The 23,624-nt window shown below is 39.6% G+C and overlaps 1 protein-coding gene and 1 pseudogene across 3 annotated transcripts in view; one reads left to right on the top strand and one right to left on the bottom strand.

Moving 5' to 3' along the window:
- EXOC4 (exocyst complex component 4) overlaps positions 1–23,624 on the bottom strand; it is a 766,053-nt gene that overhangs the window by 345,560 nt on the left and 396,869 nt on the right. The window lies entirely within an intron of this gene.
- On the top strand, positions 1,151–6,780 carry LOC123604879 (annotated as a pseudogene).

Raw genomic sequence — 23,624 nt, 5'->3', positions numbered from 1 at the left:
ACAATAGCCAACATACTTGACGTAAATAAAAAACCAAGACATTAGATCCTGGTACAGAGTAACATGCCCACTAAATGTTGGTAGCTCTTTTCACGAGTTGAAAAGATATATAATGTATGGCGCTAAAAAATAAAGTTGTACAATACCCCTAAGCATTGTCTTTCATATTAGTAGTTTCAACTCAAAAATGAAATCACTACTTAAAACTATACACACCGAATAAAAAAAAATAGCCGAAGGCATTCTTTTCCTGAAAAGGCACAAATACACAGAGCACAGGGGAAAAAAATAAAATCAAAGGCCACAAACATAAAATCAACTTCATCCTCTTTTTTCCTAGAGCATTTGAACTCTTTTTAATGAAGCATTCGACTTATTTGCATTTTTCTTTGTTCTTAAACCTGAACACATATATGCAGTTTAGCATAGCACGTTTATAAAACAACTAATTTCCATTGTATGGTAGTGCTGGTTATGTTAGGGGAAAAGAACGTGGGCTCCTGAGTTACACGCCTCTGGGTTTTAAAACCCATACTGTAGAACTAACTAGATGCATGACCTTGTGTAAGATTTTGTAACCTTCGGTGCTTTACGAAAAAAATTATGCAAATAATAGCATTTACCTCACAGGAAAACTGTAGCAGTTAAGTAAGATAATCTGTGAAGGTGCCTTCCACTTCTGTAGCATTAACATAAGCCATCATCTCCCTATTTTACTTCGCTTGTTTCTATGAATGAGAACAGAGATAAAGAGTAACAGAAAAGATAAGGAAGAAGACTAACCAGTCTAGGGAAAGGACCATCTCTTTATCATTCAGCCCTAAGAGAACACTAGAATTACCTTGGGAGCTTTCAAATACTAGCTTCTCAGGTCCCAGTCTTTAACCTGTAGTGTCTGAATCATTAGGGATGGGGCCCGGAGGTAGTAATTCTCACGCAGCCAAGTACAGACCAGTCAGTGCTTAGAATGTTTCCTAAAGCAATTAACACACAAAGTTGGTGCTCAGGGAATGTTTATTAAATGTATATATTGCATAGGGTCGACTGACTGGACCATTTGTGACACGACTTAAAAAGAAAAAAAGGAATCCAGTAATTACGCCCTAGGCATGGGACACCAACAAGATTTTCTGCCTTCAGATTCGAAAACATGCAAACAAGTAAGTTAAAATATAACTGTAATAAATATAATAGAAACACAGTAAAAAGGAGAGGGGAATTAATGTGCTGTTCAAAAGCAGTTAATTTCAAGAAATCAGTAAATTATGTCACTTCAATGTCAACTACCACAATAAAAAACCCAAGAGATTATAAAGAAAAAAAAAGACCAAAATGTAAGGGGGACTATTAATTTGTTTTACATTTATAATGTCATGCTTAAATGATCCATAATCAGTACTATATTTTGCTTTTTAATGACCTGAGAAACAGCACAGATAATCTCTGAAACGTGGAGAATACACCAACCATATGTTAATCTTCATATAAGACAGTATTATTTCTTTTTTTTTTTTTTTTTTTTTTTTTTTTTTTTTAATTTTTTTTCAACATTTATTTATTTTTGGGACAGAGAGAGACAGAGCATGAACGGGGGAGGGGCAGAGAGAGAGGGAGACACAGAATCGGAAACAGGCTCCAGGCTCTGAGCCATCAGCCCAGAGCCCAACGCGGGGCTCGAACTCCCGGACCGTGAGATCGTGACCTGGCTGAAGTCGGACGCTTAACCGACTGCGCCACCCAGGCGCCCCAAGACAGTATTATTTCAAGTGATACTTACTACAGTCATATTTCACTACAATAAATGAATCTGGACAGGCCTTTGGCTTTTACTATAACAGGATGTGATGCACAACATTAGTTGCTCAGATAAGCATAATTCAGAACTTCTAGAATTGCATGTCAATTCTAGACATGGGGGAAGGGGGAGAGAGAGCAGGCTTCACACCCAGAACAGAGCCTGATGCAGGGCTTGATCTGACCTGAGGCAAAATCAAGAGTCCAACGCTTAACCAACCGAGCCATCCAGGCACCCCTGCATGTCAAACTTTTAAAATGAGTAGACATTTAATGGACATCAGTCACTGTTAGTTTAACAAGGATCAACAATGACTTAAGCTGTCAATGGTTTGGTTTTGACCCAGACATTAAATAATGGCAACAACAGTAAGTTTTTCAAGACTGACAGGTTAGTTGAAAAGAGGCTCAACTCTTTCAGGGTAAAACATTGGCTCTTGCTACCCATAAAGTGTACTTTTTAACTAAAAATAAATAAAAAGAGAATATATTGTCAACTGCTTCTCTTTGCAAATACTATTGGACCAGAGACAGGCAAGGTGGAATCAGACCCAGGTCTATTCCTTCTGGTTGCAAGGAAGAGAAGTGAAAATAATATTCAAATTCTTGAAATAAGTCTTGGTGTTCTCACCTGAGCATTTACGATGACTCTCAAAATTGAACACATATCAGGATCACCTGTAAGGATTTGCAACAAAGCAAAATCCCGGGCCTGACCTCTAGTGTTTCGGATTCCACGGGTCTGGGTGGGACTGAGAGTTTGCATTTCTAACAACTTCCCAAGAGATGAGACGGCACTGGTACAGGGGTCACCCTCTCAGGACCACTCCCCTTTTCTCTTCAGCCTTGAGCCACGCTACACAATCTGGCCACACCTACTGAAACTTTGCTCGAAAATAATTTCTTCTCTAAAGTCTTAGTGTTTTGCTATCCTGCTTCTCCCTTCCTCTAATAGACGCCCCCCCCCCCACCTGTTTTTAATAGCCTTTCTTTTTTAGAGGCTACTGAGACCGAGTTGAGTATGGCCATCTTTCTTTCTATCCTCAGTGTGCGGACACAGGCAGAATTACACACAGTTTTACTGATTTCAGTGCATATGACCATCAAGAGAGCAACTTCTGGAATCAGATCAGACTGCCTGGGTTTGAACCAGGGTTCCATGACTTCCTTATTGTGTAACGAGGGGTATGTAACTCAAAGTCCCTGAACCTCGATTTCCCCTTCCAAAACAACAAAGATATCAAGAGAGCATACCGCAAAAGGCCGCTTGGGCAAAGTAAAAATAATGCCTATAATGTGGTTAGCGCATCGTCTGACACGAAGCAAATGCTTAATAAAGGTGATTAAGTCATTGACAATATTAAGAAACACTGATTTCTAAGAAAGAGAGATGACCAGGGGCTGCTGGAAAACGCTTGAAGGGTGTTAGGAAGAGCTATCCGCAGAGGACCCCCCCTCCGCCCTGTCTTCTCTGTACTGGGAACTACTCTCCTGCCAAAGCCCCTCAGTGCAAAGTTAGTCTCCGTCCCTTCTTGGTCAGGAGCACCTCTCAGCTGCTGAGCCCATCACTGTCTGCAGTGTCGCTAAAACCACTGGAGACACTGACAGATGGAGCCTTGGCAGCTTGGCAGTCCCACACCCCCCGACCTCACGTATTCCCAGCCGCAGCTTCCGAACCAGCGCCATTTCAAGGGACAGGACACAGCAGCCAAGTGCACTGGGGCTGGGGCTGCCACGGTAGGGGTGGCTGGCTCCAGGGCTGGAACTGGGACTGTGTTTGGGAGCCTCATCATTGGTTATGCCAGGAACCCCTCTCTGAAGCAACAGCTCTTCTCTTACGTCATCTGGGCTTTGCCCTCCCGGAGGCCACGGGACTCTTTTGCATGATGGTGGCCTTTCTCATCCTCTTCTCCATGTGACAGAGCTGTCTCCACTTCCCATAGGTCTTTCCCCAGTGTCTCATCTGCCCTGTGTGTTCCTTTTGGAATACCTCCCTCCCACTGCCAGGCAGCCTGGGGAAAATTCTTGACTCAGGGTTTGACAGAGGGAAGACAAATAAATACTGTGTTAATAAGGAAAAAAAAAAAAAGATTTTTATAACGTTTGGCTTTCAGATGAATTTTAAAAAGTGATTCTTCTCCCCTTCAAGAAAATCAGGAATAAAACTCTTTATTACTTCAAAGCTGTCATGACTGGGCAGGTATGTGAAGATTGGGGCCATGAGATTGCTCAGTTTCCCTTACTTTGTCTGTGTTGAGAGTTGAGAGATGGGAGGGGAACTGGATGAACACTCAAGGAAGAAGCCGAAAATGGTCAGGGAAAGGACTTTCAGCATGGTTCCGCGCAATCGCTCCACTGCGAGGATTACTTACCAAGATACAGCTGGAGGAGTAGGCTGCTTTGCTTGGAGATCAAAACATAGTTTCAGGAATGGATTTCTTAATCCATCCAGCAATAAATGTGGGGATGAGAAAGACCGGACTGTATATGGAAGACACTACAAAGATGACTAGTAACAAAGAGAAATCTAACAAGAATGGTAATCAATAGTATCATAATAAAAATATGTAAGGAAAGAGGGCATTTCAACGATTTCAGACCATACACAGAATACTGCAAATGTCTGACTGACAGAGGAGACACCATTATTTAATCCCAGAAGAACTGGCACCCTTTGGTTTCTCAAGTACTCAGAATGTAGCATAAATGTCAAAACTTTCACCCAGGAACCAACGAACCATCTCCTGACAAAGAAAAATGGGCCTGGACCATGGGGCTATGTCTCCAGAAGTGTTTAAAATGACAGACAAGCTAAATTATGTTTGAAGGTTTTCTTTTTCTAAGGCAGACAAACTACGTTTTTACTAATACTGAAAGATAATTTACTTGTTTAAAAAAAAAATATTCAGGCCATGTTCTTCCAGTTTCAGAGCTTCCCATATCACTTATAACAGAGAATACTAATGACTAATAAAATTGGGCACCATTTCTTTTCTTATCCATCCCAAAGGAGCAATAACCACCACTATACTGTCATTTCAAATGTAAAGTGAAATCACTAATCCACTGGGACTCAGAGTAGAAAGCTTCAAGGTATTGTTTTATTGGTGCCATTTTTTTCAAGACATATTTTCATTTTGTGGAAGACTTCATTCCAGTTAATTAAACGCTGTGTTGATCAAAGGAAAAATGCATGTAGATATGTACACCATATAATGCCTATTCTATACACTGTGTGCCTACACACAGAATTCGATTTTCAGCTGGCTTCCCAAAAAGGCCAGCTCTTTTGGAGTTAATCGTGCTAATATAATTTACTACTTTCTTCTGGGCTTTGGTGAAGAGCCCTATAAAATTACACAATGACCTCAGGACATTTCTATTTGCATTATGGGGTGTCTCAATCATGATTCTAAGTCTGAGTTCAATGGCATATAAAGCAATGCTAAAGAGTTCTACTCTAGACCAACTACTTTAAGAGGGCTTCAAGGCAAACATGTCCTCTAAGCCTACTGTTAAAAATAAATTTTACATATGCCTGTACACACACATCGTTTCCTAGATTCATACACTAGTATTTTAAGATCTGATGCAGATATTTATGCCAAACAAATACCTTTATCCAGTAGGTATTTCTTTAAGTTACATTTCCCGGCAACTGATTAGTAATAGGTAAGCTAAAATATAATGAACAATGGCTTGAATTTATTTTAAGGCCGGATTAAAGAAGTAACTAGTTTGGAGAAAGGTTAGTACTTGTATTAACAATCAGGTCATGAGGTGTGGGGAACACAGGTTCTAAGAGGCACTAGAGAGGGGCAAATACCATTGTAGAAATTGAGAATGAAAACATATGAAACAATAAGGTTACTAGAGAAAGCCAAACATTAAACTTAGTAACGTTAACTTTGTACCAGATATTAAACTTAGTAATAATTCTTTGCCTACAGACTCATCAAAACTGTGGTAACCCCATCAAATCTTTGCTTGTACTAGCTGATTAGGTGGAAATCACACTCTGCTGATGGTACACTGCTGGGCGTAAAAATGAGACCAAGTAACTGTCACCATCACTGAGTTCATCTAGTCCACATATAATAAAGTCCCTGTTGATGGGGTCAGACTAGAGACCTTGTTCTACAGCTAAGTGGACCCACGGCAGCTGATTCGAAGGCTGGCTAGAAGCCAAGATCATATGCTTACTCGTATAAAGCTAAAAATTGAAATGAGGTAGAGAAAAAAGCAATTGAAGCATCATGATGTAGAAGTCCAATTTTTAAAAGAATCCAAACTGTGAGAACATAAAACTACAGTAGGGAAGGCAAACATGAAAGTTAGCTGCATCATTTACTGGAAGATGAGTATTTGTGGGCCAGCTATCATTCAGATTCTATTTTCTTCTTCTACTCAGCTTTATAATGTTTACTACCATTCCTGTGATTCCCCTGTATTTTTTAATAACTCCCGAGTACATCACATACTTGCCATAACACTTGGCAATAATCTAAAGGAGTCTCTATTGGCAAAGAAAAGATCCAACTAAAAGACTGAGCAAAAGTTTTGCCAAAGGGTTTAAAAATCAAGTTAAATCTCCAAGTAAGCTGTCTTCCCATAACTCATGCTTTTCCATTTGACCAAATTACCATTGGAAAGAAGAAAATGGTGTTAATGGCCTTGGAACCACTATTCTTAACAATTTAAAAATCAGTGAGTATTTTGCTTCTCACCTGTCTTTCTCTAGTCCCACCCACGCACATCCCCCTCTTTCCCATTCATTCTTACTTACAAGGACTTCATTTATGGTTGACAAATCACAGTGACGGACAGGTGTTTGAGTAATGAAAAATAGTCACCTTCATCAAAATGGAGCACGGTATTTGTTATTATAAATATTCAGAAAGATCAGAGGATTTTTAAGAGTATAAAGACGTTTCAGTGGTATCACTAACGATATAGAAGCCCAAATTCTACCTTGTTCATTATCAAACAACACATCCCATTCATCAACAATTCCTAGACTTCAGCCATAAGGTTCCGAATCTCCTATTTTACTTCCTCCCCTCCACCAGTTCATCAACGCCCACTTGCCAAGGCTCAAAAATGTCTCGGTCAGGTAGAAGTGATTTCATGCCAGATCTGCTTTCATCTTTCTTCTATGTGTTTAACTATTTACTTAACCCAAAAGGTAAACAGTGAATAGGGAAAGGGTTAACATTAGGCAGGGAGAGGTAAGGGACCTTCAGGGAGTCAGGCTGCAGCTGCAGGGGGGAGGCTGAGGGAGAGTCAGTGGCAGCAGAGTTTGGGAAGAAAGGAGGATGAGATAAACCTGTTCCTGACCTGCCCGAGCTAGATGCCAAGCATCAAGTCTCACAAACCTTCTGATAAGGTCCCAATAAAAAGTCAGGGGCAAAAATCCTTGCTGGCTACCCAGTTGGGACCCCTCTCACTCCTGAAAGCTTTACACTTTCTCTCAACAGACTCTATCACTTTGCTCACTCTCTGTTGTCCGTGAGATGAATTCTTCGACTCTGTGAGACAAGGACCAGTGTCTCTCCCACCCTCCTGTGACAATAGGATTCACATAATTTCTATTCTCCAAATCTTTTCACACTAAGCACGTATTTCCTTCAAGAAGTCATATAGCTTCCTATTCACCCTATTCATTAAATCTTCCTATTCCTGTTCAAAATTCTATTATAAAATCTTCAGACATACAAGTACAAAGAATAATGAGTACTCATGCAGCTGCTACCCAGGTAAAAAAATAAAACATCTGGGGTGCCTGGGTGGCTCAGTCGGTGAAGTGTCTGACTTTGGCTTAGGTTACGATCTCACGGTTTTTGAGTTCGAGCCCCGTGTTGGGCTCTGTGCTGACAGCTCAGAGCCCGGAGCCTGCTTCGGATTCTGTCTCCCTCTCTCTCTCTGCCCCTCCCCTGCTCGCACTCTGTCTCTCACTCTCTCTCTCAAAAATAAATAAACATTAAAAAAATAATAATAAATAAAACATTCAAGCCTCGAGTGTAGTCCTCTCCAATCACATTCCTCTTCCTTCTCTCACCCCTAGTAGTGACCACTATACTGACTTTAATGTTTATCCTTCTGAACTATGTCTTTATATCTTATATACACATGGACTACGAAAGAATACACAGAGACATATGTACAGTTTCTCACATTTAAACTTTACCTAAATGCCATCATATTATATTCTTCTTCCAACATTATGTTTGGGAGATTGATTCCTGTTGAGGTACACAGTTCCTGTTCAACCATTTTTTATTACTGGGTAGCATGGGTAGCTTTTTATTGTTGTAGCGTATCACAATATATTTATTAATCCTTCTGTCAATTAACAGAATGTTTCCAGGTTTTCACTATACTTACTGATGCAGGTTGTACTTCATTGCTAAGTAATCTATTTTTATTTTCTCTCCATTTGCTTTTAACGTATTATCTTTGACTTTAATGTTCCATAGTATTTTGCTGCATTAAAGTACGGTCTCTTTTATCTTTCCTGTTTGGAATTCATTATGCTTCTGGGATCCAAGGGTTTTTGTCACTTATCAATTCTAGAAATTTCTCAGTTTCTATTTCCTTAGCTATTGCCTCTTTCCCATTCTATTATCTTCTTTCAAAACTCTCTTGATGTATGTTTGAACTTCTCGTCTTCTCTGTTCCATTTACCTACAGCTGTGTAAAAACTCGCTGCAAAACTTAGTAACAACCACTATTTGTGGGTCAAGAATTCTAATAGGGCAGAGCACGGATGGAATGTGTTTGTTCCATGATGTCTGGGACCTCGGATGGGAACACTCAAACAACTAGGAGTGACCTCAAGAGCTAGGACTGGGCTCTGAATGGTTTGGTATTCCTCAAAACATCAGAGGCTCACAGTAATTTAATGGATTTCTTTCATGTCAGCTCAGGGTTCCAAGAACAATCATTCTAGCAAACAAGGTCGAAGTTGTATAGACTTTTATGACTTAGCTTCAGAAATTATATAATATTTACACCATACTCTTGGTCCAGTCACAAATCTGCCCGGTTGCAAGGGCATGGACTCCATCTCAAGATAGGAAGGGCATCAAAGAACTGGTGGTCCCTGGAGTGCCTAGGTGGCTCAGTCAGTTAAGCGTCCGACTTTGGCTCAGGTCAAGCTCTCACAGTTCAAGCCCTGCATCGGGCTCTGTGCTGACGGCTCAGAGCCTGGAACCTGCTTTGGATTCTGGGTCTCCCTCTCTCTCTGCCCTTCTCCCTCTTGCACTCTCTCTCTCAAAAATAAGCATTAAAAAAAATTAAAAAAAAAAAAAAAAAGAATTCGTAGTCCTTTGTAAAAGTGCCAGTGCAGCCTACATATTTTAACTTCTCTTCCATGTTTTCTAAATATTTTGTCTTTATTCATTACTTTTAAGTAGTTTCTTCAGATTTGTCTAGTGGTTTGCTAATTCTCTCGTGTGTCTAATCTGATGTTTAAACCATGAACTAAATTCTTAAGGCCAAGATTAGAATTTTCACTCCTAGAGGTCCTTTTGGTTCTTTATCAAGACTGCCTAGAGTTTTATTTGGCCAGCAAAATATTCTTTTTCTTATTCTTTTATGTTTTTGATGCAAATTTTAGTTTTTAAATATTTGAAACACATCTGTTTTGTATTCTGTAACTACTAATCCCATTTCTACAATTATTAGGAACTAATTCAACTGCTTATTGTTTCTGCTTGACTCTAGCTCATGGTTACATTTCCCCTGTGTACTTCCATAATTTCAGGTTGTGAATTCATATGTTAGGCAATTTTATCTATGGACAGAACTGAGGTCTGAATTCACAGCATATCCTTCCAGAGAAGAATTGTTTGCTTTGCCAGGACGAATTTCCTCGTCATTTCTCTTTACTGCTAAGTGGATTTTTTTTTTTTCTATTCTACTCTTTTACTAAAGTTATAACTGTTCAAAAATTCTGTGCTTCATATGGTGGTTTTAATTCTAAAATCCCTTCTTGTGCAGGCCCAAGGTCCTGTCTCCAGTAGTGATGCAGCTGTTAAAACTCAAGCCTCCTGGTTACTGAGACTGACAAATGCCCCAAGCAGCTGCAATATTGGTATTAGCTTTACTGCTCTGGTTTTTGGTTTTCTCTTTAGTTTCGTCCCCAGGAGACCTCTTACTAACAAGGTCAGCAATACATTTGAAAGGACCTTTATTACATTACATCCAGCATTTCTAACTGTTTCATACTGGGAAATTTTCCAGACTTTTTAGCTCTCAACCTTGCCAGAAATCAAAGCCCCTTCATTTTGTTTTTATGTGGTCATTTCGAATAATTTTTCTTCCCCATTTCCTTTAACCTAGGACCCACAAATGTCTCGTATTATGCAAAATCTTTTCTCCTTCATCAAACCCAGTCGTTAAAAAGTTGAGGTAATGTGGCATTTTTCAAACTACCAATCCTTAAAGTTGAAAATCAAGTAAGAATGTGGTAGTTTTGGGCTGAAATGCTTGGTCTTTGTAAGTCTATCAAGCTTATAAACAGTATAATGAAACCATCACTTTTTCATCTTTCACAAAGTTACAGAAGTGCATTAAAATCCAAAGAATAATGCTTTCTGGCATTTTAAACACATTTTAATTAATTAATTAATTTTAATATAGTAAATTATCATGAAGGATTAATACTTTACCTTTCATTTGTAAAACACTATATCACAGTTTACATGCAGTCTTATCAAAGGCAAAAGAAGGAGATGACATCTAGAGGCGTCTTTTCTGAGCTGTGACCAGTCTCTTACAAGTTCATCACATCTGTGCTAAGTAGCATCTGTTAAAGTTTTGGTTAAGCGGAGGTGTCTCAACTACTTGGATAAACCGTACGGATTATGTTGGCAGAGTAATACATCTTTTTTTTTTTTTTAAACATTTATTTATTTTTGAGACAGAGAGAGACAGAGCATGAACGGGGGAGGGTCAGAGAGAGAGGGAGACACAGAATCTGAAACAGGCTCCAGGCTCTGAGCGGTCGGCACAGAGCCCGACGCGGGGCTCGAACTCACGGACCGCGAGATCATGACCTGAGCCGAAGTCGGACGCTTAACCGACTGAGCCACCCAGGTGCCCCAAGTAATACATCTTTAAAATAGCAAATGTGATTTTGTGACTTTCTTTATAAATGATCCAGGACAGCTTGCTAAATGCATATAAAGAAACCCGGGAGCACGGGGTGATCATTTGCTTAATATGCCATGGTTTAATAATAATTTTGAAAAATGGGTGGAATTTCTGTTTTCTAGGTATTTTATTTTATATCCCTGTATCTTGGAGGTGGAGATTTGTAGGTAAAATATTCACCAGCTTTTCATATTTGATGCTAATATATACCACCTCATTTTTTTTTCCCCACGAGTGGACGTATCATAAAGTGACAGCTGTTTTAACAAAACTGGCAAAATTGCTTTTCTTGATTAAAGAATGCCTAGAATCTCACAAATGCCCCAAAACTTGGTAATTATGTGCTGTGCAGAGACCATAAAGCCATATTAGAGGTAGGGCTTTCAAATGAGGATTCAACTTAAAATTATTCTAACCTTAAACAATACTTAACGATCAATGAGAGAGTAATTATCACCATGTGTTTTAGTCTGATGCAAAAGCCACAGATATTACTTATAATGGCTCAGATGAGTAAGTTATAAACCATTCATTCTTGCCTTGCCAGCCTCTTGACAGTTTAATACGTATGTTACATACTGAGCCCTAAGAGAGAAGCCAACACCGCTATGAAGTCGGCACGCGGTGAGTTAAATTAACAAGCCAGATGTAGAATATGCTGCCAACTTGATACTGATCAATTATGCCCCAAGCAGAGCAATCGAGGAGTGCCATCTCTGAAAGCAAGCCCGTTGACCTAAAAGAATGAGAAACAACACTCACAGTGATTTTACTCCTTCTCATCTGTCTGTGAACACTAACAAAATGTGTCAGCTGGAATGAGCCATGTAATACAAACACACAGGGAAGGAGAAGCGAGGCCCCACGAAGAAAGACCGGAGTCAAAGAAGAGGAGAGATGGCATTCAAGAGAGCCACGGTGCTCAGAAAAATCAAAGCGGGAAGGGCAGTCTTTCAATCGGGTCTTCACACTTTTTCCCCTTTCATAGAATGATAAAGTCTTTTTGAAAAATCAGGACACGGACTTGTTTAAAGAAAAGCATTTCGTGGTGTTGGCACAGAAAGGAAATCCATACATGCCTTTGCCATGTGTGGACCAACTCCTTTCCTTCAAAAGCACGTATTGGTGCTGGAGAATATAATGTGCTCTGGGACCCAGCAGGTGTAGCTTTTGAGTCATTCTGACTGACGGCCTCAGCCCCTAGGAGGTGGTAAAAGGGTCTGATGGCAAACACGACTTAACATCTGGTTCGGAACTAGCAGGCAATGAAATTACAATGTGTGCATGGGAAAAGTGGCCTACGCCATTGCTCAGGGAATGCTTCTCTTCTGGAAAGCCACGCAGGGTAACCTCGGTGTTTCTTTAGTACATGTTATGGCATGAACCTAGCATATGGATTCTCAGAAATAGGGAAACACCTCTCGAGGTGTCAAGTTCTTCACCTTGAGAACTTTAAGAGTACCTCATAGGTTGTAAGTTTTCATTGTAAGGATGAAATAAATGCATAGCTATCAAGTGTTGAAAACAGTGCTAGATTTGTGATATCCCATAATTAACTATTCTAATAGCATGGCTGTTATCATGCTTAACAGACTTACTTATTTTTCCTGACTTCTACATCATTTAACCAACTCGTAAAGTTTTAAGTTTCTCGCGAGCTTCCATTTCAGCCATTTTGATATAGCATTCCTTCTCCACAGTAAAAGGAAAGTGCTTGTTACTGTGCATATTTAAAAATGACCATCAGAATAAAGGACGTATACAAGAGCTGATGTGCCAGCAGAGAAAACAGCCCAATGAAAATGTATGATAGAATTGCTCTAAAATGGTAACAAAAGGTAGTAAGTCAAAAATTTCATCAGAATAATCAAAAATTTTTAAAGCTTATTTATTTATTTGAGAGAGACAGAGACAGCATGAGTGGGGGAGGAGCAGAGGGAGGGAGAAAGAGAGAGAATCCCAGGCAGGCACCACACTGACCGAGCCGAGCCCGACGCGGGGCCTGAACTCACCAAACCGTGAGATCATGACCTGAGCCAAAACCAAGAGTTCGGTGCTTAACTGACGGAGCCATCCTGGCACCCCAGATTAATCAAATTTTTAATCACACAGATTATACAGATTCTATTAAATACAACTGAATATAGTGCACAGCATACCATTTCTTTCGAATTAAGTTATACACCTGTGTGTTACTTCCCGAGTATTAAGTTTCTTTTTCTTTTTTTTAACATTTAATCTTGAAAAAATTGTTCACTTCCGGAGGAGCTGCGAGTACACTATGGAGAGTTCCGGGTGCCCTTCACCCACTTCCCCGTATTTTCCCAAGGGTGCCATGACTAAAACCAAGTTAACATTGGGACAATACTACTAACTCCACTACAGACTACATTCTGATGTCCCCGGTTTTTCCACCAATGTCCTTTTTCTGTTTCAGGGTCTACTCCTTGATGCCACATTGAATTTAATCATCATGTCTTAGTCTCCTCCAACCTATGACAGTTCCCAGGCTTTGTCTTTCACGATTTCAAAACTTCTGAGGAGGGCTCACCAGTTATGTTGTTCCTTTGATGTTTTCGCAGGATTAGACGGTGGTTATGGATTTCGGGGAGGACTACCCCAGAGGTGAAGTGCCTTCCTCATCTTATCACATCAGGGGATACATGATATCAGTAGGTCTTATTACTGGTGATGTAAACTTTGATCACATGCAAGGCGGTGTCTGTCAGGTTTCTCTACTATAAAGTTCCTCTCTTTCCCTTTCCAGGGGTTTGTCACAAGGTCCAGCCCACACTCTAGGGCAGGGGAATTAGGTTTTATCTTTTGGGGGGAGGAGTGTCAAGGCATCTGTGGACTTAGGTTAAAACGTCCATGGTAATAAACACTTTGGGAGAGATACTTTGAGGCTATACAAATATCCTGTTTCTGTAATTTAGGTGTTTCCGAAAGCCATTTTTTACAGATACCATTTCCTTTGACGTTCCCAAGAATCCTCTACTTAATAAACAAATAAACTGAACCTGAAAATGATGGACACGTCCCAGTATCATTACAGGTGAAAGCAGATTCCCAAGTTCATGCTATAGTCATAAACCTACAAGACAGTGCGACTTTCGTTGCTCAACACCAGCACTGCCGGATTTCACTGTCCAAACAGCAGGGGCGGCATACATAGGCATGCACACTCATTGGGATTAACTCACCCTCCTAAAGACTACGTTTGAATAACAGAAAACAAGGGAAGAGGGATAGTCTAGGAGACAATTAGGGTTTTGAGGGTGGAGCTGGGTGTGCATATAATGGCCACTCTCCTTCTAAATCAAGAGTATTGTTTAATGACCTAAGAATGTCTATCTGATTTTCTTCCCATAAAATGAACTGGACTCTGGGCTACCCAATCAGTACTTCACAGATATCTAAATCCCAGTGTGGAATACAGTTTAGGCTTAAGTCTAAGATACAGTCTTAGGTAAACCCATTTTCTACTGTTGAGTCATACGTCATTCGTTTTTTGTTAAAAATTTCAGTAAATCTCTTTAGTTAATACCATTCACACCTGAAAGTCCCTACCATTTAAATCTAGAAAACAAAGCCTAGATAGAATATTTTGTATACTGTGAGATAATATTTGTAAAGCACGTCCATATACATTTCCCCATGCAACCCTTTCAACCGCATTATCAGATAAGTGGAAAAAAATGACCATATTTCTCTTTTACAGATGAGACTTTTAGGGTTTAAACAGTTTACCTATGACCAACTATCTAGTAAGTGGTAGGGTCAGGACTTGAAACTAGGTAGATATTCACTCTTTTTATTTAATCTGAATTGCCTGAGCAGACTTGGATGTATCAGATCATTTCTTTTCGACAAAATTTTTGGACACTATTGACACTTTCTAAAATCACATTTTTCCCCCCATCATAGAACATAGGCTCATCTGATGAAAATATTAAAATATAGAAAAAATCAAATGCTAAAAAGGAAAAAGTAACACTCAGGGACAACTACATTCATTATTTGTTATATTAAACAATATAACACTCCTAAAAGTACTTTACATAGTTAAGATCTCATTATGTCCATAATTTTGTATTTACTTGAAACATACACTCCTTGGGGCGCCTGGGTGGCGCAGTCGGTTAAGCGTCCGACTTCAGCCAGGTCACGATCTCGCGGTCCGTGAGTTCGAGCCCCGCGTCGGGCTCTGGGCTGATGGCTCAGAGCCTGGAGCCTGTTTCCGATTCTGTGTCTCCCTCTCTCTCTGCCCCTCCCCCGTTCATACTCTGTCTCTCTCTGTCCCAAAAATAAATAAATGTTGAAAAAAAAAATTTAAAAAAAAAAAAAAAAAAAGAAACATACACTCCTAACAAACATACTTCTCTTTGCTAACAAAAGCTCTTCGTGTGTAAAATTTTAACATACCACTAATAAAAACAGCAAACAGCTCTATGATATTTATGTGCCAGTCACTATTTGAAGTGCTTCACATATGTGAACTCATTTAGTCTGCATCTCAGTCCTATGGGGCGGGTACTATTCTCTCCATTCTACAGATTAAGAAACTGACTTCATGGCTATATAATAGTACATTACCTGAAAATACCATAACTTACTTATTAGCTTCCACACTATCGCTTGATTTTTATGTTTTTTGCAATTTATAAGGCTGTAATTAGTATAGGTGATGTTAAGTTCTAACTCTGCACATATTTAAAAAAATTTCTTTTAAGTTTATTAATATGAGAGAGAGCAAGCGTGGGCGGGGGAGGAACAGAGAGGGAGAGAGGAGGAGAGAGAGAATCAGAATCAGAAGCTAGCTCCATGCACTGTCACAGTGGAGCCCAACGCAGGGCTCGATCTCACGAACCGTGAGATCATGACCTGAGCCAAAGTCGGAGGCTTAACCGACTGAGCCACTCAGGCGCCCCTAACTCTGCATGTATTTCTAACATAAATCTGTGCCGGTTTGGCTGAAACTGTGGATTAGATCATCTTAGAAGCGAAGCACATTCTTTACTAGACATTGCTGAGTGTTACCAAAATACAAGGTAACAGAGAGCAAGGCTGTCTTTCTATTTTCAAATGTCGTGGACGGCCTATAACGTGGACTGTGAGTCTCATGGCCAGGAACCCAGTGAGTCACATTTTTGCCTGAAGAACAGACATCGTAGGTGAGGTCACCCTCCCTCCGTGACCGCAACGCTTGGTGGTGTGGTTTAGGTCAAGGAAATCGTGATGCGGCAAAGCAGAAGCATTCACGTACGGTCAGTGGATAAACAACCAGCAGGATCCGAAAATCACCCGGATTAACTATTTGGGGCTGGCAGACCACGTAGCCTTTGAATTTTCAAACAAAATAAAACATTCCAAAGTCCTTCCGAAATGTTTCTCTGAACCGCAGTGGGAAGACTGAGGTCCCAAAGCAAACAATCCTGAATGTGAGCTAAGGCCCGTGACGGGGACACTCGCTTTGCTACTGCCAGTTTGGAATTCTTTGTAGGAATTAGGTGTCCTGTTCTGTTACAAACACGAACTTTCCTCACTACAGATAGAACACTTCTTTTTAAATTAAAGGACAATTCCCCTTTGTAGCAAGCCTCCATCATTCAAAAAGATATCTGGAGCTGAAATGCCCTTTACAAGCCTTATTTACATGAGAGACACGATGGAAAGAGACTTTATGCTCTCGACCACCTAATTTCTCCAAGCTACGGCCATTGATTCTTCGTAAGTTTATTTATTCAAAACAACAGCACAAACAATTCTTTTTTCTTGGGTCAGCAGCTTCCGGAATTAACATCAATCATCAGAGGAGACGGGGCTGAAAGGAAGCCCATTTTCTCAGAGATTGATTTTTTTTTTAAGCCAAAACACACAGACATAAGCAGGAGGCTGTTTACCATCAAAAAGGTTCAACTTGAAAGTCAGAACCAAAAACTGGGTCCTCACAGTACAAATCAGTATCCTTGAAATCTCAAAAACGTTCCCCCCCCCCCCCCATCACTTACATTTCTTCTTTGATGGCCTGGAGAGTCTGATTACTTCACTAGATAAAGCCCACCTGAATAGCTTAAAACAAGGGGAGGGAAGGTTCCAAAGGAGACAGAAGTAGATCAATGTTGGTGTTTATTATAATGATTTTCTAATGGCTTTCTCTACTCTCTTTACTTACTTTGATGTATTTAAAGTGGGAAAAGTTCATCAAAGACCTCTGTGATTAGAGTCTTAAATGTATTTAAGCAACTACTTTTGGCATGTTTTAAAGGTGACTTGCTTCATAGGTCCCAGCAAAATTATTCTTTGAAAACCTTGATCTGCTTCTTGCTTGGAATTCAGCTCAATTATTTTTTCTTGCAAGGTGGGGGGTGGAAGGATCTTGCCTGAAAATGAAGTCAGAGGGGTCAGTATTCCTGAGACTGCTCTGAGAACTGCAAAAAGTAATTGGTTTATATCCATTTTACATCCTGTCGTGTCAGGGGAATGTATTTCCTTCCTATAGCTTTCCTGGAGATTTATGTAAGGTGAGGAATGCATTAGACCAAGCATATATAAACTACTGGCCTCCTATTTCAGTAGAATGTGCTATATTCTTTATTTCAGATATTTTTAAATGTTTGCCATGTTGTTAAATCAACTTTAAGGGAAAATGCAAGATTTTCAGTCTAGGGTACAAGTAAATGGAGAAGGACCAAAAAAAAAAAAAAAAAAAAAAAAGAAAGAAAACATTTCCGTAAGCCTGAGATGGTCAGCAGTGGCCCTGTGTTATCACTATTTTCTTTCAAATTGAGACAAAATTTATTTCAGTTAAGACTTTGATATCAAAGCCATCAATCACCCTCTTGTCTGAGAATGAAGCAGAACATCCACTTGTCCCCTAGGTGTAAAACAAAGATTTTTAGCCTCTAATTCACAGGGATTGCTGAGGAATAAAGGTGGTTCCTTAGAAGGACAAAATAAATTCATTAAATAAAATCAATAAAAATCACAAAGGACTTTGACCTAATTTTTCTAAAAACACCCACTACTTAACAGTGAGATATTGTGCTCTGTTAAGTATTCTACACTTTCATGTCTATTTACTTCCATACTTAGGTCATAGGCAGATTAACAAGCTAATGCTGTCTTGCATACATTATCACCTCTGGCCACTTCAGAGTCATCTTTTAGCTCCGGGATTCTACAGAAAGTTGCCCACTGAGAAAATACAAACGCTAGGAGAAAAAAGGCCTAACACAAATAATGACTGGCAATGCCAACCAATTATAAAGCATTACAATTAATAGAATGTCTCCACCGTTCTATGGGGAGAAGATGGGATTCAAGCGAAGCTAAAAAATAAATAACCAACCCCAGGACCAGGTCTTGGGCACGATACAGCACCTTCAGCAGGAGCTCTGGAAGGAACACCAGGTGCAAAGCTCTGCTCTAAGTGCCTCTGTGGTGGACATCTATCACTGTCAAAACAAGTCTCAGAGCCTTCAGAGCATGAACAGAGGGATACCTGATCACCATCAGTTTTGAGAAGGAAAGATTACCAGACAACATTATTAATAAAAATGCTCTGAGGGGCACCTGGGTGGCTCAGTCGGTTGAGCGTCCGACTTCGGTTCAGGTCATGATCTCGCGGTCCATGAGTTCAAGCCCCGCGTCGGGCTCTGTGCTGACAGCTCAGAGCCTGGAGCCTGCTTTGGATTCTGTGTCTCCCTCTCTCCCTGCCCCTTCCCAACTCGTGCTCTCTGTCTCTCTCTGTCAAAATTAAACAAACATTTAAAAAGTTTTTTAAAAATGCTTGGAGACAGGGGTGCCTGGGTGGCGCAATCGGTTAAGCGTCCGACTTCAGCCAGGTCACGATCTCGCGGTCCGTGAGTTCGAGCCCCGCGTCGGGCTCTGGGCTGACGGCTCAGAGCCTGGAGCCTGTTTCCGATTCTGTGTCTCCCTCTCTCTCTGCCCCTCCCCCGTTCATGCTCTGTCTCTCTCTGTCCCAAAAATAAATAAACGTTGAAAAAAAATTAAAAAAAAAATGCTTGGAGACAAAGATGAAAAGCATGATTAGAACACAGGTGGCAAAAGGTTAAAAAAAAAAAAAAAGGTCTTTGTAAAATTCTGAAAACAAAATTTCTTCAAATTTTTGCATGGTGTGTTCGCGTTCAGCATGATGGCTCATCTCCAAATGAACAATTTATGGAAGAGAAGCATCAGACTTCTAGGATAACAAGTGAAAATATGTCCTGCTTTTCCAACTTTGAGAGTGTTGGCAAAAACAACCCCAGGCAAGGGCCTAAATGATTAATATGTGATGACCCTGAACTAAACACAAGTCCTGAGATCAGTCTGAACATATGAAGAATAACCAGGGAAATATAAAAATCAAATATCTAAAATGAAACAGACCAACCAGGCAGGAAGAAAGAGGGCAGGAGCCCTCAAGAGCTGGTGTGGTGACACAAGGAGGAAATTTGAAAGGGGAAAAAAACAAAAGGAGAAGGACACCAGGTGTGTGATTAAATTTATGACCTCCAAAAAAAAAAAAAAAGTTTCAAAATAAACATAACCTTGAGAAATCAGTAACTTTAATAAAGGGGTCAGCATGAGGGAAACAGTTGGGAGTAAATTGCATTAAATTATTTCCCTTTGAGTGAACACACAGTGTAATAAGCTGTGAAGAGCGTAATTCTGTACTTGCATTGTGTTTTGCAAGCAAAGTGGGAAATTGAGAATTACTGAACCTTGCTGAAGTTCTTATCCAAATGAGTGTTTCAATTAGTTAACTCAGATTTCCCTGTGTTTTAGAACTGGAACTAGTCTATGGAATAAAGCAGTCCATCTATGGTGCTACAAAATGGCACTGCCGATTTGTTAGACATATGATTAAATCCAACCAAAGAAGCCTTTTTGTATTTATAACACACAGGAACATTATTTAGATAAGATCTTTTGTGTGTGCGTGTGTGTGTGTGTGTGTGTGTGTGTGTGTGTATTTGTGTGTGTTAAAAAAAAAAAAGCCTTACTAAAATATATTTAATACAATTTCCATAAAGTTCACCCTTTTAAAAAAGGTTATTCTTAAACTGGAGAAAATAGAGCCTTATTAAAAATGGCCAATGAAAGTTTAAGAGTACAATTAGAGTGAAGCATTTTAAGCCCGGTATACTGCTGAACGCATTATAGGTTCGAAATAAACATCCTAATGCGCTAAGTGATGTAGGCTCTCTAAAACATACTATCGACCAGTGGAGGAAACGTAAGCAAATATGTATAAAATCTTTTAGCTAATACTAACAACAACAACAAACCAAAGCTTTCTATTCTGAAGCAAGTTAGCAGAAAGGCAAGGATTTGAGAGATTACTTTTTTGGGTTGCTTTGAAGTGGGGAAAAAGGAAAGGAGCTTTCACTTACCTTTCTAACTGTCAAGGTGTTGAACACAGTGGTTTGCATGTAGTGAGCATTTTAAAAATATGTGATAAATTGAAGAATAAAGGAAGCTGGAACGCAGGAGGAAAGCAAAAGCCAAATTAAAAAACAAAAGCAAAACAACAATAAAACAGAAAAGCAAACTTAAAATTCAAGCCTGTAATTCCAAAATGAAGCTTTGGAATTTTACTATGGCTGACTCAGATGATGTTCTTTTTTTTTTTTTTTTTTTTTTTTTTAATGCACGGAATGCACTTGACATATGAGAAATACTGCTACATATCCCTTGTGGGGAGATCAGTATGGCCCTGACAAAGATGGAAGTGTCTAAAGATGAAATCATGGATCAGATCAAGCACAGTAAATCACCTGGATAGGGCCATTTGACCCATGGGTTTGGTAGAAGGTTTGTGCAGTGGTAAAGACAAGGGGATTTGTCATTTGTTCCTGGAAACAGCAACACATCGTAACCATAACAAAGATGTCAACAAGAATATTTTCATTTTTTTTTCTAGAACTTAAAAACCAGAGATAAGAGAAACACTAAGAATTACCAAACCAGTTCGTTTTATTTCGTGCACAGGAAATAGGGAGGTCAAATAAAACAGAATACTATTCTACAAGGATTACACAGATATTATCAGTGTAAACAAGTATGTCAGAAAATTAGGAGGCAAGAATGTGGAGCCTTGGAGAGTCATCACTTCGTGCTCATTTTCCCTTTCCCCACCCCCTCTTTCTTACAGACACACTTACTGTATTTCTGTATCCCCAAAATGGTAATCGTAAATGACTTCTTGAAAAGCTTTCTGTAATGTACATGATAAGAACCTCCTACTGAAAATAAAAGGTCTTTTCGTTAATGAAAATTATCAGGAAAACAGTTCAGGAGTATACATATTTGGAGCCTGTACACAGACATTTAATACCCTATTAGTTAATATATTTACTTAACGAAAGAGAGAAAAGACTGCCTTGGGGGATAAAAGGAGAGGGTGCTGGTTAATAAAATGCCTTATGGGAAATTCATGAATCACAGGAAGTACAGTGCTCTCCTCTGCACTTAACATACATACATCAGATCCCATCCTGAATACGGTACTCACTCCTGGTTCCTACACATGAAAAGGGAAATACTCTACTACAGAAGAACCAAAGAAAGGCGATCGAACTACTTAGGAAAAAGAACTGTTGAAGAACTAAGGTCACTTAGTCCGGACAGAAGGCTAATGTAACTAATTTATTTAATGGCCGTCGTAAAGGGATTAGTTCTACTCTATGGTGCTCTCCAAAATAGGCATAGTGAGTCTTGTACTCATTTAAAAAATAAAATCTGAACACATTCTAAATGTAACGTGCTGTGCTAGATGAAGTGGAATATACAGAGGTAATCAGACAAAAATTCTGTTCTCATATAGTCTAAAGGAAACGAAGACATCCAGTTAGAGTAGGAGTGCCATCTAGCATCTGGAACAGTGCCTGGTATATAACAGGCACTCACTAAATATCTGTCTGAATGAGTAAAGGACTGCAACTCTCGCCCCACTCGTCTTGCAGCTCCCTGCGTGACTGAGTTGCATCAGCAGATGTGGCTGCCTCATCTTCTTCATCAAAGCTGCAGGCTCAAAAAGGAGGCAGCCTTCCCAAAGAGGGACGAGCCATTCTTTATTCACGACAGAAGCACAGATAACGCACAAGGCAGAGACGATCGACTGCCAGAGAAGAGAATCAAAAAGTGCTACGTGAATTTAGAAGCTGAAGAGATTAAAAGTAAAAATTATAAGAAAGCAGGTTTCAGCTCAATCTAATAACTGAAGATGGCCAACAAAGAAGCAAGTACTCAAAAATAAGTAAACGTTAAAAAAAAATTTTTTTAAAAAAAAGAAGCAAGTACTGAACTCCCAGCTCCCCAAATCAAAATTGTGCCTTCCGAAGCCTCTCATCAGAGGGTTACTCTACTCTGTTCCCTACTCCCACCCCATTATCTGGAGACACAGTCTGGGGCTATTCATCTTGCAGGGCCATCAAGAATATAGTCTGCTATACAGTTTGCAAAGTAGAATGATCTGTCCACGCCAGAAGCAGATAACTAGCAAATCAGGCCTCAAAATCTTTCAGAATAAAGCCAACTCTTACCTGATCAAGAACCACAGCATTACACACAGCCTATAGTGTATTTCTAGGATATACTGCCTGGTTTATATGAATAACCTGGGGTCTTCTAAGGCGATATCACATATTCTCATAGACCTATGAAGGCAAAAAGTCTTCACCGATTGGTCACTATTACATACATACATGCACTGTTCCAGGTGATACTAAATACATTTTATCTAGAGAAACATTGGGTTGTACGAATAGATCAATATGAATTCTCCTGAGTATCACATGATAACAGTAAAATTATGACTTTAGCAAATGCCTTTGAATGAAATGAGAAAACCCTTTGATACCTGTTTTTAAAAAACATTAAATTTATAGTCGATACCTCTTTTTGGTGATGACTCTGCTTATCATTTGCTAGTAGCAAAATGCAATCACCAAATCATATATGATTCTGTTACCGTAAGGGTAAACCTCAGCATATCCTTCTACCATTTATATACTTCTAAATAAATAATCAACTGAAATTGAATTATATTCATTTTCTTTATTTTTTAAACAATTTTTTAATGTTTATTTACTTTTGAGAGAGAGAGACAGAGCACAAGCAGGGGAGGGGCAGAGGGAGAGGGACACACAGAATCTGAAGCAGGCTCCGGGCTCTGAGTTGTCAGCACAGGACCCGATGCAGGGCTCGAACTGACAAACCATGAGATCGTGACCTAAGCTGAAGTCGGGCCCTTAACTGACTGAGCCACCCGGGCACCCCTAAATTATATTCATTTTAAAGACTGAGAAGTAAACATGCAATATGAAAGAAACACTAAGTATTTTTGTGTTTGTTGAAGTATATATACCTGTACTTTGCAATATCTAACTTCATTCAACAGTCTTCCTTTAAAGGTGTGAAAAGTTTTGAGTGATTTGATGTCAAAGAAAAGCCCTAGCAATATATCACGTGGCAAACATGCGTGGCCAGGGAGAACGAAAATGGAGGCACACTGGAACTGGTAGTAAATGCCTCAAACTAAAAGTATAAGAGCCTTGACTGTATAAGCATTTGCATGAATTTATAATTTAAAACAAAACTATCACACTGGCAACCGATGAACCGAAACCAGAATGCTGACATATGTGATAGGAGACCACACGACT

Source organism: Leopardus geoffroyi, chromosome A2, assembly GCF_018350155.1.
Source record: "Leopardus geoffroyi isolate Oge1 chromosome A2, O.geoffroyi_Oge1_pat1.0, whole genome shotgun sequence".
Lineage (NCBI taxonomy): Eukaryota > Metazoa > Chordata > Mammalia > Carnivora > Felidae > Leopardus > Leopardus geoffroyi.
The sequence above is the reverse complement of the archived record's forward strand: the minus strand, read 5'-3'. Positions and strand labels throughout refer to the sequence as shown.